This window comes from Zootermopsis nevadensis, unplaced genomic scaffold (genome assembly GCF_977971745.1).
Source record: "Zootermopsis nevadensis isolate Lab colony 2312 unplaced genomic scaffold, Znev_1.0 Znev_ptg000006l, whole genome shotgun sequence".
NCBI classification, from domain to species: domain Eukaryota; kingdom Metazoa; phylum Arthropoda; class Insecta; order Blattodea; family Termopsidae; genus Zootermopsis; species Zootermopsis nevadensis.
Window position 1 is genome coordinate 8687410 of NW_028259138.1, and position 16533 is coordinate 8703942.

General features: G+C 38.6%; 1 protein-coding gene across 8 annotated transcripts in view; it reads right to left on the reverse strand.

The window, feature by feature from the left end:
- sbb (scribbler) overlaps window positions 1-16533 on the reverse strand; it is a 146960-nt gene that overhangs the window by 118703 nt on the left and 11724 nt on the right. For 2 of the 8 annotated variants that reach the window (XM_087343508.1, XM_087343504.1), the window contains exon 1: window positions 6324-6560. The exons of 1 other annotated variant lie outside the window; for it this stretch is intronic. The gene's annotated coding sequence lies outside the window, so the exon portion shown is untranslated. Of the gene's footprint in view, window positions 1-5613; window positions 6561-16533 lie in introns of those variants that run through there. 5 more of the 8 variants (XM_087343507.1, XM_087343503.1, XM_087343501.1 and 2 more) reach the window with 3 other exon arrangements.

Sequence of the window (16533 nt, forward strand, 5' to 3'; positions counted from 1 at the left end):
ATATATTTATTTTAAAAACGCCTATTAAGTTTCTATACATACAAAACGTGTCGAGAAACCTACAAACTTGTCATTCTGAAGTGTCAGATGAGAAAATAACTTGTTACCTGGGGGGAGAAAAGAACTGAGGTCATGTAACTGGCCCAGAATCGTGTGCAATGTTCAGGTGTGAGCGGGTTTGGACTCTCGGACTCGAGCACCAGAAACTAAGTTAGAATATTAAAGTTATATTTCCTTTCGTTTCGTACAGAATGTCCAATGTTTTCCTAGCGTGCTTATGAGACGATATAACGTACGCAGTTGAGAAAGCGTTATTAATAAACAAACAAAATTTGTGGGATAATTCAAGGGTAGACATGAAGAACTACTTAACCTTCGATCCCGACGTGACACAAAAACTATCAATAATCCCAGTCACGTTAACACTGAGATTTGACCCAAGGACCTTAAGAATATGGTTCAGGCGCCAAACCGCGGACCCGTCTCGGCCAATCGCCTGCCTCTAACCTCCACTGTTGAGGAGGAAAGAGGAACTAGCAAAGCAGTTTCAGATATCTCACGAATAACAGATTCTGTAAAAACAATTACAGAGCCTATTTAACACTAAGTAACTGGCGTTTAAAAACTGCTATTAAGTTTGAATAAATTATCCTCATTTAGAACCGTGTGCTCCCGCGAGTTGAGAAGAAATGGTGATTGTGGCTCCAGATTTGAAAAGGGTTGCGATCCCCTGGGTTACACCTCTCTTCTACGGAACGACATTATAAGAATTTTACCTCCAGTTCCGAGGAATGCGAGGAGAGGTTCAGAAATACTGACGAGTTAACGGAGACTGGTGGAGCGTACATCAATCGATGAATCACCGCCTGTTCAGAAACACTTGCCACTGAATCTGGACTCTCAGCAGCTCAGTCCAGTCTTTTACACCTAGTTGTCAAGGATATACGATGTTCTTCAAACGTCTACTGTTAGGGTTACCAGACTATAACTGCAAAGGCTAACATTTCTCATTTCGTCCTTGCGTGCGTGTAGAGATGACCCGCCCATGTTACTCTCGGGAGTGCAGAATACGAAGCTCATCATTAAACGTTTCTATTTCCTCGTCCCTTCTTCCGAGGTCCAATATTCTCCTCAGTAACCTATGTTCATTACAACCAAAAACTAACGGACCAAAATAAATTGTTTAGTTTAAATAGACACAAGGTCAAATCATACCTTATTCAGTAACATTTAAAAAAAAGTCATAATCCATGGACGACTTAAAATTCAACACATTATACGAGAATCAATGTTACTTTGATGTTTTAATAAGGGATATATACAATGGCTTTATTACCTGTCCTTTCCTATTACAAACTTTTCGTATCGGAGCTCCTAACAAAAAACTTCCCACAATTCATTTCCACACAATAAATGTCGTATTCGCTGTACCTTAAATGTTAATGGGATTTGTAATATACTTAACGTTAACATGTTTGATAACAAACCTTTCAACATAAATATGCATTATGAACTCTGTACTAGAACGTGTAACTGTGTTTATGTAGACACTGCCTTGTTTTTTTTAATCTACGTGTTTAATTTTCTTGACTCGGTAATTGGATCACGTAGTTACGTCATCACATTAAAATTTAAAATTAATAATCGAATCGATTAGTTATTATTGTTGTATTTATTCTTTTTCTCTTGTGCTGTATCTGTAATCAGCCTTCTGACTGTTGATGCAACACAAGAATTAAACTGAATCATTATCATAATTATCGTCTTTGTGTTTATGTACCTACATATTTCGAAAACGTAAGTGAATTCGGCAGACATAACATTTCGCGCGACCACCATTATATTACAAATTGCATAAAATTTAAAATATGACTTTGGAGTGGCCTCCACTTTCTTTAACATCGGTCAATTTTTTCACAAGTTGGGGGAGAGGACATCGACAATTTATTTTATCTTGTGAAAGCAAAGGAGGCTAAAATACAAATTCAAAATTTTATAATAATAACTAAGCATACCGAACTATCGATGTATAAAACCTTTTTGAAAAATCATTCTTGTAGTACATTTTAAAAAAAAAAGACGAACACATTTTCTGTGGTAGCCTCTTGTAAACTGAAAGTGCATTAGCATATCTCTCTCTGATAAGTCACTATCAACCGGTGACACAACTTCCTAGTCACTGCTGTCGAACACAAGACAACACGTGAAGGTAAAGGCTAGGTTGTTGCGCATGATGCCTCAATATTCAAACCATGACGCTGGAAGCAGCATGTGCAATATTACACAGAATCACTAGCAATCTTCAAGCTACAAAGATAAATTTGACCCTGTGACTTAGTACCAGTCATGCCGAAGTCTGGTAACAGGGTATAATCGGTCTGCGAGACGTTTTCCGAACGCAGAGCGACGTGGAAGTTGAAAGTTCGCTCTCGTGTCAGCTGTCTGTTCCTTAAGCTGGTCGTCTTTCGGTTCGAGTTTCACATAGTCCGTATTTCACCATTAATTTATATAAGAATTATTTTGTAACACGTACGTAATAAAACTCCGGATGTTCTGTACGCGATCAGAGGTAAGTAAGCTTACAGTGCAAAGAAATTATGTCAGACGAAATTATCAACCTTCATATTTCTCTCTTACGGTCGATTCACACTATACGCAACGTCTCAGTTTCGACAAAGGATTCGACACGTCAAAAGCGTCTGCTGTCTGCACGAAACGTTCTGTCGTCACCGCCTCGTTCCGTCACGGTTTCTCCATTGGAATATTTATGCTGACGGTATTATTCAAAATGTCAAATCCTGCAATTTTTTAATCATTTGAAAACTGCATATCGTCGGATGAATAATTAACAGAATCAGTTAGGCAACATAACGAATTACAATAACATGTCGCACAACAAGCGACAAATGTTTCTCTTAACGTAATATTCTTTTTCAATAAATCTACTTGAACATTTCTGTGTAGATTACAGAACTTGTACCTGTACATTCTGAAACAATGAGAAAATTTCAATTCGTCAATCAGTTCCTTGAATAGTGTCCAAAACTCTCCATTCGTTGTTCTGTCCAAGTACTCACGCACTCACATTCCCCTTTTCAGTCCTGAAACGTTCGCTTCGATCACGCACTTGTTTACGTAAGACGAGAGCCAAAACTCCGATTTCATACAACAGCTAATATTAAGAAGCTCTCCAAACCTTAAAACCTTAGTCGACACGTTCAAAACGACAGAAAATTCGACGGTCCGTCGACGTCACCGCGAACTATGTCGAAACTGATACGTAAAGTACAGTGTAAATCGATCTTTATTCCGGAGGGTTGGGGGGAGCTAAGAAAGGTTACAACGGCTGTCTTACTTTCATCTGTCACAGTTTCCTATCACTCGAGTCAAAGACAAAATTTGTGAAGGGGACAGATCATGCCCCAGTTTAAACAATACAAACGATCTGCTTATCGATAGTAGGGACTAGATATTGCGTCAATATATGCGCATATCAGCAATTGGTTTCACAAACGCCTACTTCATTACTGTAACATTTCCTCAAAAGTTCAAGGGGGCGAGACGGAGGTTATAACTTAGTTTATCTAATATATTTTTTTAGAACTGATTTTCACTTCTGGTATTTTCGTATGTCATTTTTACAAGCGACGGTTTTCAAATAAATATGTTCACGTAAATTTACTTCCTGAAACGAATATTGCAAATAAAACATTTCAAGTGATATGTGCCTGCGTCTTCCCCTCGGTAAACAAGCTTTCGTGTGTAACATCAGAACATGAGCGTTAATGTGATTCCGACACAACTGCGAAAACCAGACTCGCGTGAAACGGAAACACCTCCTAAACTGCCAATAAAAGTTTTAAAAATCACAATTCTGTAGCACAGTATAATAACGTTACAGTATACTGATGGTAAATTGAAGCCGCTTTAGACGTCTCTCCCCACACGACGCCAACAACGCAACTTCTCTCAAAATCTGTTTCATTACACCCAGCCTAGGAATAACGCCAAGCTAGTCTCATTTCGACCAAACACGTAACGTGTCACCAAATTAGCAGCTGTTGCAGAATTATAAACATTTGCCAAAGAAAGTGATGGTATAAAAAGACTGTAATTCCAAAAGTCGTTCGGTCCACATACCAAATATTTGGGAGAACATTCTTTGAAGTAGAATTTGACAAATTAACAACAACTACACCTCGCTGGAAAATGCAAACAAAGAAACTACAATTTTCGTAATTGTCTGCGCTACAAATACATACGTTTGTTTTTCGTCTCAAACATCACGAGAACGAGATAGGAATTTAAGTGAGAAAACTGGTTACAGAATTGTAAAAAAAAAGTCTTTGTCACAATCATCAAAACGATTTAGCTATTCAGTGTAGGTAATTGCAGAACAAGTACTGGCAATGCATCAAGATGAATTAATCGGCCTCCAAGAACAAAAGTACACTCTGGAAAAAAATCTTCTACACACATACAACACGACAACGATAACAACTGGTAGTTTCAGAGGCATTACATACAGGGACCAATCTTTCAAAAAATACAATGAAATTTACTACCGAATTTTGCAACTTCAGAAGCTTATTCCCGAGTCATTCCCAGTCAGTAATTTCACATAAATATTAGTCATATTCTCTCACCAGTTCCAAATATACCACTACCTGATTGTTAAAAAACGTAAAATGGGCCTTAACCCCACACATTTTTATCTCTGAAACCTTATAAAACATCTGGTAAACAATCGAAACGTGGAAACAACATACATTGTTCTGTTTTATTTTGGATGCTGCAAGCTTTGTAAAAATCAATCCCAATGAAATTATGTGAGCTGCATGCTCAATTCAGATATTCCAGTATGTGTACTGAGGCTGCGAGTGGTCATTTAGAACATTTATTGTAAACTCACCAATAAATAAACCTATGTACGTACATGTTACGTTATTCTAATTTTTCTAACATTCAGGTAATGTGTAATTTGAGAATAGGATTCTTCTCTATGTGACATTTCTGACCAGAAATTAAATAAGAAATAAGCTCCTAGAGTTACAATATTAAATCCTGAATCACCCTATACATACTATCGAAGCAATATACCACTTTCAGCGGTGTATATATATATATATATATATATATATATATATATATATATATATAAACATATATATATAAACATATATATATATATACACGCTGGAAGAGGATATCTCATCTGAAAACGTTTTAACTTCAAACATAATTTTAAATCCTAACCCTTTGCGTTTCTCGTTCATTGCATTTGTCTTCACTTCTTTTCAGTCTACACACTCCCTGTCCCTGCACCAAGTTACTTTTGGAACTTGGCCGAAACTGAATCATTATTACTACATCATAACATTAAATAATTTAACGCTATAGGAATACTTAATGGTGTCCAGTTCATACTTCTTCTGACTGTACCCCGAGCCGAGAACCACTCAACAAAATGGCTTCCCTCACTCCCCTCGATCGAACGTAACGGCCCCCAACTAGCAGGGGGAGCGCGGAGCGGAGAACAAGCCCGCATACAGCGGCCGCCCTCCCTAAACCCAGCCGAGCTGCATACAAATATGACAAGCCAACCTCACGTACCCTCTGATATAAGCTTCAAGTACTGCGCGATGATTCTAGAAGATATCCTTTCTTCGTCTATTATTTTAGACGAAACATTCCTGTCCAGGTCTTGCCGGAGTAACCGCACGCAGAAATCGGCGACTAGGAACGGCAGTAGAATCTTCGGGCGTTGTCAGTCATTCCACATCCCAGAAGATTGGTTTTGCCACTGCACTTCGGTTAATTAGGAGTGGGAACTTTCCACGATCAACAGCACAGCCAATATACACAACAACGTAACTCGGATAGAACAGCATTCCATTGTGTTAACGAGTTTATCAAAAAAACACACACAGCATAAATGCACTCGAAAATTAATTTCCTGATCGTAGTTAAATCTTAAATATCTTTTTCAAACACTGCTTTCCTAGCACATCAAATCACTAAATTGCTAAACGTATGGTGCCATTCCACTCTTTAGAGACTTCACTAAACAAAGACGAGAAAGCAACGCGGCAGACAGTAAGTGCGTGTTTCCAGAAATGGCCGCTTCAAACACTGAGAGACAGTAAGCAACACACCAAACAAACAACTCACCCCGCGTCTTTTACATATAGGAACACACACAACACCTGAAACAAGGTACATACAAAACTTATGAACCGATCATTACCTCCTTAATAGGCGAAGCAACTACTGGTGCCAAGCACAAAATGCTACGTATAACAGCAAAGCGAACAAACACCAACCTCCGTTTGCAAGATTCATAGGGTTCCATTTACACCACGGTATCCAATAAGAAGCGATGTGATAAAAATGAAACACCAAAGCTCCTCACTCAATGGCGGACACTTCACTTTCCCACAAGCACCGCCCGCTTCCCTGCTACAGTCTCTACACACACATGGCGAGGCCTCCGCTGCGCTCAGCTTGGTTACCATCGGCACGGCACGGTTTCACCATACCTCAGCCACGCGGAGAGCCAACGACCATTATGCACAATCCAGGGCCGAACATATAACACAGGCAGAGAAGCACAGAGACTCGATTGAGCATTCGCCATCATAAGTTTAAGTTCTCTCTTGTACAAAGGTTTAGCTGTATGACGATGTCTGCCTTTATCTGCCGGGGTAAATGACTAAAAAAAAACTCATTTCACCTTCAAGATGTAACATAAAATACACGTTCTCTTATTTGCCGCTTCCCATTCAGCGAAACAAAACGAAAAGTAAAAAAAAAAAAAATAATAGGTTTCCAAACACAAAATAGCGATTGCGTTTGGTATTTTGTTGAACCAAACTGGTGGCTGATTTTTCATGGCTGGTGGTGGGGGCTATAAATTCTGGTGTACTTGACTGAAGATTGCTTCAGCAGTCCGAAGATCTAAGTTCTTCTCGATATTAATGTAGGGACGAAAAAATAAAACATCTCAATAAAACAAAAAGTTGCAGGCCACGCGTCATTATAGAGATGGAAAGATAAGGAATTGCGAAGAAAAATAATGTCTTCAAGTACATAGATGCATTAATTCTCAAGAAAAAGCACAGGCTTTCTTTTTCATTCCTAAGCACCAGGCCATTTGTAAACATGTTATCTGACCATTTCAAATGTCTTGAATGACAAATGTCTATCCTTTGTTCTAATAAAATTAACAGCAGGTCTTCTTGTCTGATTAAATTAATATACTGGTCAATTTGTCTCCTAAGGAATAATTGAAATGTAAATACCAGTAACAACTCAACGGATACTCAGTGAATCACCGACATTTTAGGTTTACACGGCGATGTACATGTGGACTGTGTTCTTCTGAGAAGTCAACAATGTGTCACAACCCAGAAGACCACAATTGATATTCAGCGAAAGTAAAGTTTTTCCTGCACCACGTCATGCAAACGTGGAGGAAAGAACAGGTGTTGGTTCACGCATTCTTAATCTTAGCATCAAATGGGAGTGAGTAGTTAACTTCAAGATCCAGCCGTCTTTCCATCTGGGAAAGGTCCACAGTACCCATTGTTGGACGTTGTGGTGAAGGAAAAAGTTCTGCCATGACAGAAATCAAACTCGGATCGTATTCCTTCAATAAACCAGTTATAAGTCACAAAAACTAAAAGTCAGTGTACAAAATTTCACATTGATAACAATTAGTTTCGTTTTAAACCTGGTAATATTTGGAAATGTAGATCATTAAAAGAAAATACGTATTTTCAAGTAGGTTCTTTTGTGTGAAGTGGTTTCTGGATTGTTACAGGAAGACATAAATCTCACACATTATTAAAATTACTCTACAAAGCTTACGTGAGAAGTTGGTAGTTACTGGCAGGTTATGGTACAGTAAACAGTGTAGTTGCAATATAATCTATTCGAGTACACCGTCCCATCCCTACCGAGGTACACTAACACTACCTCCACTCCAAGTCACAGTGGGGGGGGAGCTCTTCGGCTGCACTCCGCCCTCCCCTCTGGCAAGCAGTGAGCGTTTGAACATAGCACTTTTATACACATGCCGACTGGTTACATTCATATGTGTGTGTGGGCACGTATGCACGCGGGGGTGCTGGAGGGAATAGGAGTAGGAATCCTTTTAATAGTCTAAAATAATTAAGGAAACCCCCTGGAGGGGGGGGGGGGAAGCCCATCACAAAATAATGTTTTCAAGGCGCATTAGAGGCTGTGCGCTACAAAATACATCCCTGTTGTGATGTTTTAATGAGAAATAGCTCTAAGATAAAGTAATTAAAACTGTTCTAGTCGAGAAAACCAACAGTACTGAGTTTTATGTACAATAACACAGTATTTCACAGTGAATGAAAGCAAATATTTCTTTCAAAAATAAATGTCGAGAACGGTATTTCTGTGAATGTAGACTTATAGAAACTCAGGATGGGATGAGCGAGGCATAGGCCCACAGCACAAAAATGCATGCAAAATTTTAAGCGGAAAACCGAAAGGAAATAAAACATTTGGAAGATCTGTGGGTGGTTAGGAAGATAATATTAAAATTGATCCTTCTGAGATGTTGTCAGGGGATGCAGACTGGATTTATCTGCCTGATGACAGGGGCCAGTGGCGGATTCTGAACACGGCAATGAGAAGTCTGGTTTCTAAAATCGGGGGCCTTTTTCCCTGCATGGAGGACTGAAGCTTCTCTGATGTTTCTGTAGTAACCTAAGGAATGTCGAAGCACGCTCAGTTCGGGCGCAGGTAATGGTTATGACGGAACACAATCACAAGACTCGACAATCGATTTCCTGGGATTGGTTATACGTAATACAGACAAAGACCAAACATTATTAGGATAATCAAGTCGAAAAGGACACATAGGCGGGACACGTAGCAAGCATGGTACAGATAAAAAATGCCCACAAAATTCTGTTCCGAAAGTCAAAATGGAAGACACCATTCGGAAAACCAAGGCGTAGATGGGATAATAAATTTAAAACGGATCTTAAAGAAACAGTGGCAAAGAGCCTTAGGGTTTCATCAAATGTCGATAATTTCATGACCAACTGAGCGACCATCAGTGTCCCATTTAGCTACATCATGCAATTGTTATTCAAATGCAGCCTTACTTGTTCACGGCACTGACATCACATTTGTTACCAGCGGGTACCGTGGCCTACTCTGACTCTCTTTCGTCAGGTGTGTCCTGCGGCCAGCCAGATCGTTTGTCACGCGAACTCCTTCGTCCATGCAAAAGGTGTTTCTAGCACCAGACCGCAACGAGGACTGTAAACTCGGTTATAAAAATGAGAGTAGGCAGGAATAATGCAACAATAGAGTGGGAGGAGCTAACATTTGCGTAGATATTGTTGGTAAATTGATGATACTATAAGTTATCATCAGCGCAATGCTCAAACCACAATAATTCAGTCGTTAGCACGCGAGAATTATGTCGGCCTGTCGTGGGTGTGTGTTGGAGGACGAATGCACACAGTGTGTGTCTGATCTAAGATTACGCTCGTTTGTCATTTCTCCTATTGTTCTAGATTCTTTCTTCCACGTTAAATATTTCCAGGTCATTGTATTTTATTGTATTGTTATGCACATCCTGAAAAGACTATACAAAGAAAACGTCTTAAACTTTTAATGAATTCTTTTTCGTCTTTCGTAATTGTATGTTGATATTCTTGCACGTATATTAAAAAGTATGTTGTGCTTTATTAACCAAATTCTAATTATGTTCGTGTAATATATCATAGTCCATTTAACTACTATTTACAATATTCTAAATACGTATTTGCTCTGTACATTTTATGACTTATTCAACATCCTATTGTCATTCTAACTTGTGAATCCACGGGAAAGCAAGCCTATATTAATGTGTGTGTGTGTGTGGACGCTGACTACATACACGACTGGTGTACAGCAAACTACACGAATATTGGTGTTATTTTCTTTACTATAAAAAATAACACCATTCTTTTTGAGTATTAACTCTCTAGATCTCGTATAAACCGTATGGATGGATCTCGGAATTATTCGCGAGGAAATATTTTTGAAAGCTCTCAAGCTCCTGGGTCTTATTCGTACTGTAACATTTTCCTTTTCATCTACAGACAGCCTTTTCATGTTTTATTATGCATTAGTGAGATATAAACTTGCGTTTCATGTAAGACACTAACTTCATCTGACGCCAACATACTTAAGCGAGCGGGAATTTCTAGCCGTGTGTTTTACAATCGTTACTGTTCTCAATTTCATTACAGTTACGAGAATGAGTTGGGATACGTAAATTGAATTATTATTTGAAAAGAAACGATAACACTTCTATTCATTTTAAAGTGGATGCCCACTTTGTAACTGAGGATAAAAATACGTTTGATGAGGTTGCTTGACTTTCTAAATGGTTTTTTAACACATCCTGTCCGACTGTCACTCCTTGTTCTGTCATGACAGACTTTGTACGTACGTCTAATAAATGAACTTGAAGACAGGTGACATATACAAAATAGCGAAGAACGCGTTTGACAAATATCTGTACTCTCACACACTCGTGTTTGAAAAAATGGTAAGGCAACGTGTCATACTACTCCATATACTAGTACTGAGACTAAATCCTCAGAGTTGCAGATACAGGAAGCCAATCGTAAATTACTTACGTAATGACAGAGAGTAAAAAATTACTTTTCATTTCTAGCATAAGTTATTTAGTCGATAAAAGGAAAACATGGAGTAGAAGTGTTTTAAAACGGTTAGACTAATATTTTCTCCCACAGCTACGATATTATAGTCTACAGCAACGTTTCTCAACCTATGGTAAGCGTACCACTGGCGGTACGCGAACTAAGTAAGGAAATCAAAAGATAATATTAATATAAGTTTTCCCTGAACGCATTTGGTAAGTGGTACATTTAATGTGTTAAATTATAATTAGTGGTACACCAACGATAAAGGGTGAGAACCCCTGGCCTACAGGATGTAATTTTCCTTTAAGTACGTGTTTACCTACCGAAGCTTTCTGGCATAACTAATTTTGTGTCTGTTCAATGCCAGTGATTACAACGTCTCTTCGATTTTAATGTAACATAAAGACTTTAATTTTGTGTTTAGACGTCTGTACAGCACGATACACGACGGACAGACAGATCTCGGGAAAATTCACTGATTCGTGAATCGGATAAATGTTGAGAACCACTGACCTAGAGCATAAGATTATTAATTTTTGTATGCTTTCGTTGTGCATAAATAAAATGTGCCTGCCCCTAATAATTTATTAGCCAACTGATAGCGTGTCTCACGTGAAGGATTAATATTTCACTTCAAATATTCCTGGAAATATCAAAGCAGTAACAAGTTTTAATTTAATTCCTATTACTTTTGTAGAGTATATTTATTTAAAGCTAGTTTCTTTAAAACGTCGATAAAATAAGTCGCTACAATAACACACCCAGTTCCTGGCACTTGACTTAGACAACGTTAATGTTAAAAGATGACATCATTGCATAATACATTACGTCTATTAACGTACCGAGCTGATTAGTGCAGGATTTATGATCAGGAGGTGAGAAAGTCGAGTCTCGACCGAATTACCGAATATTCTAACTACTAAGATTATTCGTGGTTTTCAGTGGTCTCTTCAGACGAATTCCCTGTTAGGTTAGGTTAGGTTAGGTTATGTTATGTTAGGTTATGTTATGTTAGGTTAGGTTATGTTAGGTTATGTTAGGTTATGTTAGGTTAGGTTAGGTTAGGTTATGTTAGGTTAGGTTAGGTTCTCAGCCACTGACCAACGTCATTATCTAACTAGCACATAATGTAGTCACTGCAGTTGAAACAACGTCGTTAAATAGCTTAATAATCAATCAGCATAACAGAGATTTAAGCTTTTGTGTTGTAACAAACATGAAATCTAGATGTCTTTCAGTTTTACAAGGTCTGTTAAAATTTTTGTTACCACGAAGAGACATTTGAACAAAACAGCAGATTGTAGTAAGCACTCAAATAACGAATGCCCAATTTTTTCGTAATAGAAATAGAAAAGAATGAAGAAAAACTGCTTCTGTTTCATTATTGATACGAAGACGAAGATCTGTAATTGTAATGAGTATTTATTTTCACTTTACGCGGTATGCACGGACGTTTTCGATTGACCACCGCGCGTAGACCAGCGATGGCACCCAACGGAAAGGGGGGGGGGGGGGGTTAAAAACTAATCACTCACGTTTATCTAGTGCAGAGGTTAAGAACGCATGGAGACATACCTCAAACCTCATTTGTAACCTCATGACTTGGTGTTTAATTAAATCTGTCATTTACAAAGTCAAATGTGTACAAAAAACGTACTTCAAAAAAAAATATATATATGTTCGCAAACACACTATTTATTGTATACTTCCTTTATTTTTATCCCACGAATAGTTGGCAAGTCCCTAATCACTTGATACAGTTATTTTTCGGTAACATTTTTGTATCTAGAATTATAAAATGAAGATTTTTCTTTTCTTTTGGACTCCTTTGATGTTTGTACAAGTACCCACGTAATACTGAAGAGACATTGCACAATTCGCGTGCTTATGCGTCTATTTTCACTGCTGGATAACCTATGAGAGGCGTGGTCAGTCTCAGCGGTTTATTTATGACCAAAACCCACACCAAAACTCAGCAGCAAAATTACATGAGTTCAGAACTCATATCGTTTTGACGGCAAACATACGACAGACAGACAGACAGACAGGTAATGTAGTTCCACGCACAGTAAAGGCATGGATTGGAGTGGAAACGATGCATTTAACTCTGGTGATTGTCACGGTAGCAACAACTCATTTAGCTCAAAAAAATTTACTCTTGTGGTTTAGCAAATGGCAGATTTAGTTAAGCACATGGACATATTTACATTTATCTTTATTTGTCATGGGCCAAAATTAAAAATTATAAAATAAACACACATACGCAAACATATAACAACGAATATATAAATTAGTCGTTCAAAATTATAGCCCCCTACCTGTTTTATAGCGATGTGAAAAATGTCACAGTCTGAGAGAAATGCATACGAAATTCAATGTGCAACTTTTCGGGGATGAACAGCATCGAACGTTAATAATTGTCCAACGTTTCGACAAAGATTACAGTTGCCATCTTCAAGATGAATGTACAGAAGTTGGGAGTTTTTGGAAGCCTTTTATATAGGGCAGGCAAGCAGGCAGTGGGTGGCTGATATCAAACGAATGAGGAAAACAGGTGCTCTCCTGTTTTCCTCATCCGTCACTAATTTCTCTCGTATTCTTGCCAAGTTTAAAGTGTCCTTATCCGGTTCGCTTGTCACAGCTGTCATCTGCGCGGAAATATAGACGTCAAACAGCATTAGAAGAAAATGAACTTAATTACGTATGCAGCGTAATACGAAAGAACGTGTTCAAAGAATACGATGAATGTGTGCAAGTTGGAGTGTACATCTCTCCACTCTTGTTATGTTTATATTTTAGCAGTACTCCCGCTCACTTACGTCAATACGTTTTAAACCGAAGACATGAAATTTGCCTGTTTGCATGTTTGTAAGTGTAAATCATTCACCTACATTCGTCATTTGCTGTTGAAGAAGACTGGTGATCTACACAACAGATAAATTATACTTCCTTTTAATTACATTAACAGAAATCCACATAAACAGACTTCATTATTGTGTTGATTACTCCGAAAAGATTTAACAAGACAAACATATTGATATCGCAGTCAAATTCTAAAACCTTTTGGCCCAGAGGTACTTGGTTCAAATCTCGTATGTTACCGACCTGACCTGAATATGTTTGTTTTCCTCACTCCTTTCAGGCGAAAGCCTGGATAATATATATTATAACATCAGCAACAACAGGCCTATCCTCCTTCCAAATCCTTACCTTCTCGCCATTCATAATCAACCAGTCACAGAAGGCGTCAAAAATCTACCAAATACCATGTCCTGACCTGTTATGAAGCCCATGGAGGATATAGGCGGCTCTTTCCAGGAGCTTGAAGCTGTCACTAACCTCCATTTAGCAACGACGTTCATACGTAAAAAGCGTGGAAATTTACAATCTCCTGGGTTATTCCGCCACGATAATCGCCCTGAAGATGGGGGCAGCAAACACCTTTGAAACGTTGGTAGAGTTCTACCACACTACAAGGCGCAACAACCCAGAAGACAGCGTTCAGTACGGCACTACACAGTTTTATTCGTAGTGAGGAAAGTAATTTTAATGAAATTGTACCACACGACATAATTCATATTCTCCCTGTCTTCATGGATTAAGCAACTTAATTCCTGTACCGACCTCAAAATCCTCTGTCCAGCGTCTCGTTGTTTTCGTATGACTCCCCCCCCCCCTTTTTATAATTCCACGCTACCCTCAACCATCTGTCTTCACCCATTCTATTTGCATGGTATTTTCATGTCTTCTGTGTACTAATCTACACAATATTACAGACCGTAAGTTTATCATATAATTTTATTCCATTACAGACACTGAAGTGCCCGCACGGTCAAAGCCAGGTACGGAGTTCGATCCTACAACTAGCGTATTTTATTAATATGACCGTCTTCCGGGATATTGCGTCTTTTGTCATCAACGTTTCACATGTTTTTTTATCTATATCGCCTTAAACAATATCTCAGTAAGAGTCTCTGACCAGACAGCGTAGCATCAGTCTCACCGTTCTAAGAACCTAAAATCTCACAGCGTTTTATACTAATTAACGCATTTATGCCTATTAATTCACGTTTCATCTATTATCTTGTTATCTTCAGTATGTAGGCGTAACTAGAATTCAGGATATTTTATAGCCTGGAAAGCTTTTTGTATCCTTATTGCAGCAATGAATGAAATGTGTCTGTATTCTGCCGAAAAGCAGATAACAGCTAGGAGAACTAGCTGACAGACTCTGTATAGTGTGTAGGGTGTGGTCGGAAAGCAGAGAATCGATCGCTTCAAGAGGCGAGGCGAGGCGAGGTACTGCCTGCCTGCATCGAGAACAAAGAACAGGCTGGAGACGAAATGAAAAGAACTCGAGTATACATATATACAGCACGATAGAAAGCGGCGAGAGACAGAGATAGAGACAGACAGAGAAGAAAACATCTTAGGTATGAATCTTTTTATGAGCTGAGAGAACCAGTATTTACTGTCCTGTATGAAAGCCGATTCAAAATGAAAAACGTACGAATATAAGTAGGAACGAAAAGAAAAAGGAGGATAAAAACTGTAAGTACGTGCTTAGGAGAAGTATTTAATGTGATGGAAGAGAAGTTAGCAGACGGCTCGGATTAATCCTTTGCATTAATCTACTTTGTTCTTATAATCTTCACTTAATATAATGCTCAGATCGCAAAGCAATTATATAACGTTAACGACACCGTGGGAACTCAGACGTTAAAAATGAAAGCCATTAAAATAATAGGCTACAACCATGCACGGTACAAAATAGCTGAATCCTGCAACTATTATCAGAACCACACGCTCGCTGGCTCGCAGTAAAGAATAGGACAGGAGAAATGATTTTACAAGAGTGGAGAGGTGAACAGGTGTACTCCATTGAAGTTAAGCGGATGTTCTGAAAAGCTGTAGCTTAACTTCCATTCTCCCACATCTCTCAAACACAGAGGAAACATTAACTTTTATCTTTACATATTCAGTTTCACCGCACAACTTTCAGAGAAAGCTTTAAGTAATAGTACCTTTTTAATAATATCACTTTCAGGAAAGGAAAGCGAACCTTGAGCATTTCGACAGCTCCCTCCATCCTGTCCGATGCTCTTAAGAAATGCGATTATTCTCTGCAGAAATCGACAGCACAAACAAGAGGTTTGTTTAGTGTCAAAATCAATCCCTTAAATGGTCTCAGTAAATAAATAACTCCGCAGATCATAGACCTTCTTAAGAAGCTCAGCAGAGCTTGTCCAGAGGTCAAAGGTCCCTTATCGTGTTCACAAGACCCCCACCACTGGTCCACATCCTGAGCCAGATAAATTCAGTCCATACCCTCAATGGCGTCTAATACTGGCCTCCAGTAAATCAATGCCATGGTCTTCCTATGGTCTCTTCCCTTCAGGGCATTTCTCATCTATCACATGCATGCCACATGGCCATCTCATCTTCCTTAATTTCATCGTCTTAATAATATTTAGTGAACACTACAATTTACGAAGCTCCTCATTATGTAATTTCCTACAGCTCCCTGTTATTTCCTCTCTATTAAGAACAAATATTCTCCTCAACACCCTGTCCTCAAACATTCGCCATCTATCTTCTTTCCTTAATGGGAGGCATTTGGTTTCACATCCATAAAAACCAACAGATTCTCTTAACGACCGCAGACTAAAATGTATTATAAAAAGTCGTATTACTTGTCTTTACGGATACAACTCGTTTTTAATGTTTTTCATTCCTTCATTCCTTACCTCCTCCTCCCTTCCCTTCCCCCTCATCAGTCCGTCAAATTACAAGACTCGTGTATGTGGTAGTAGGTTGTTACAAAACTTGCTGG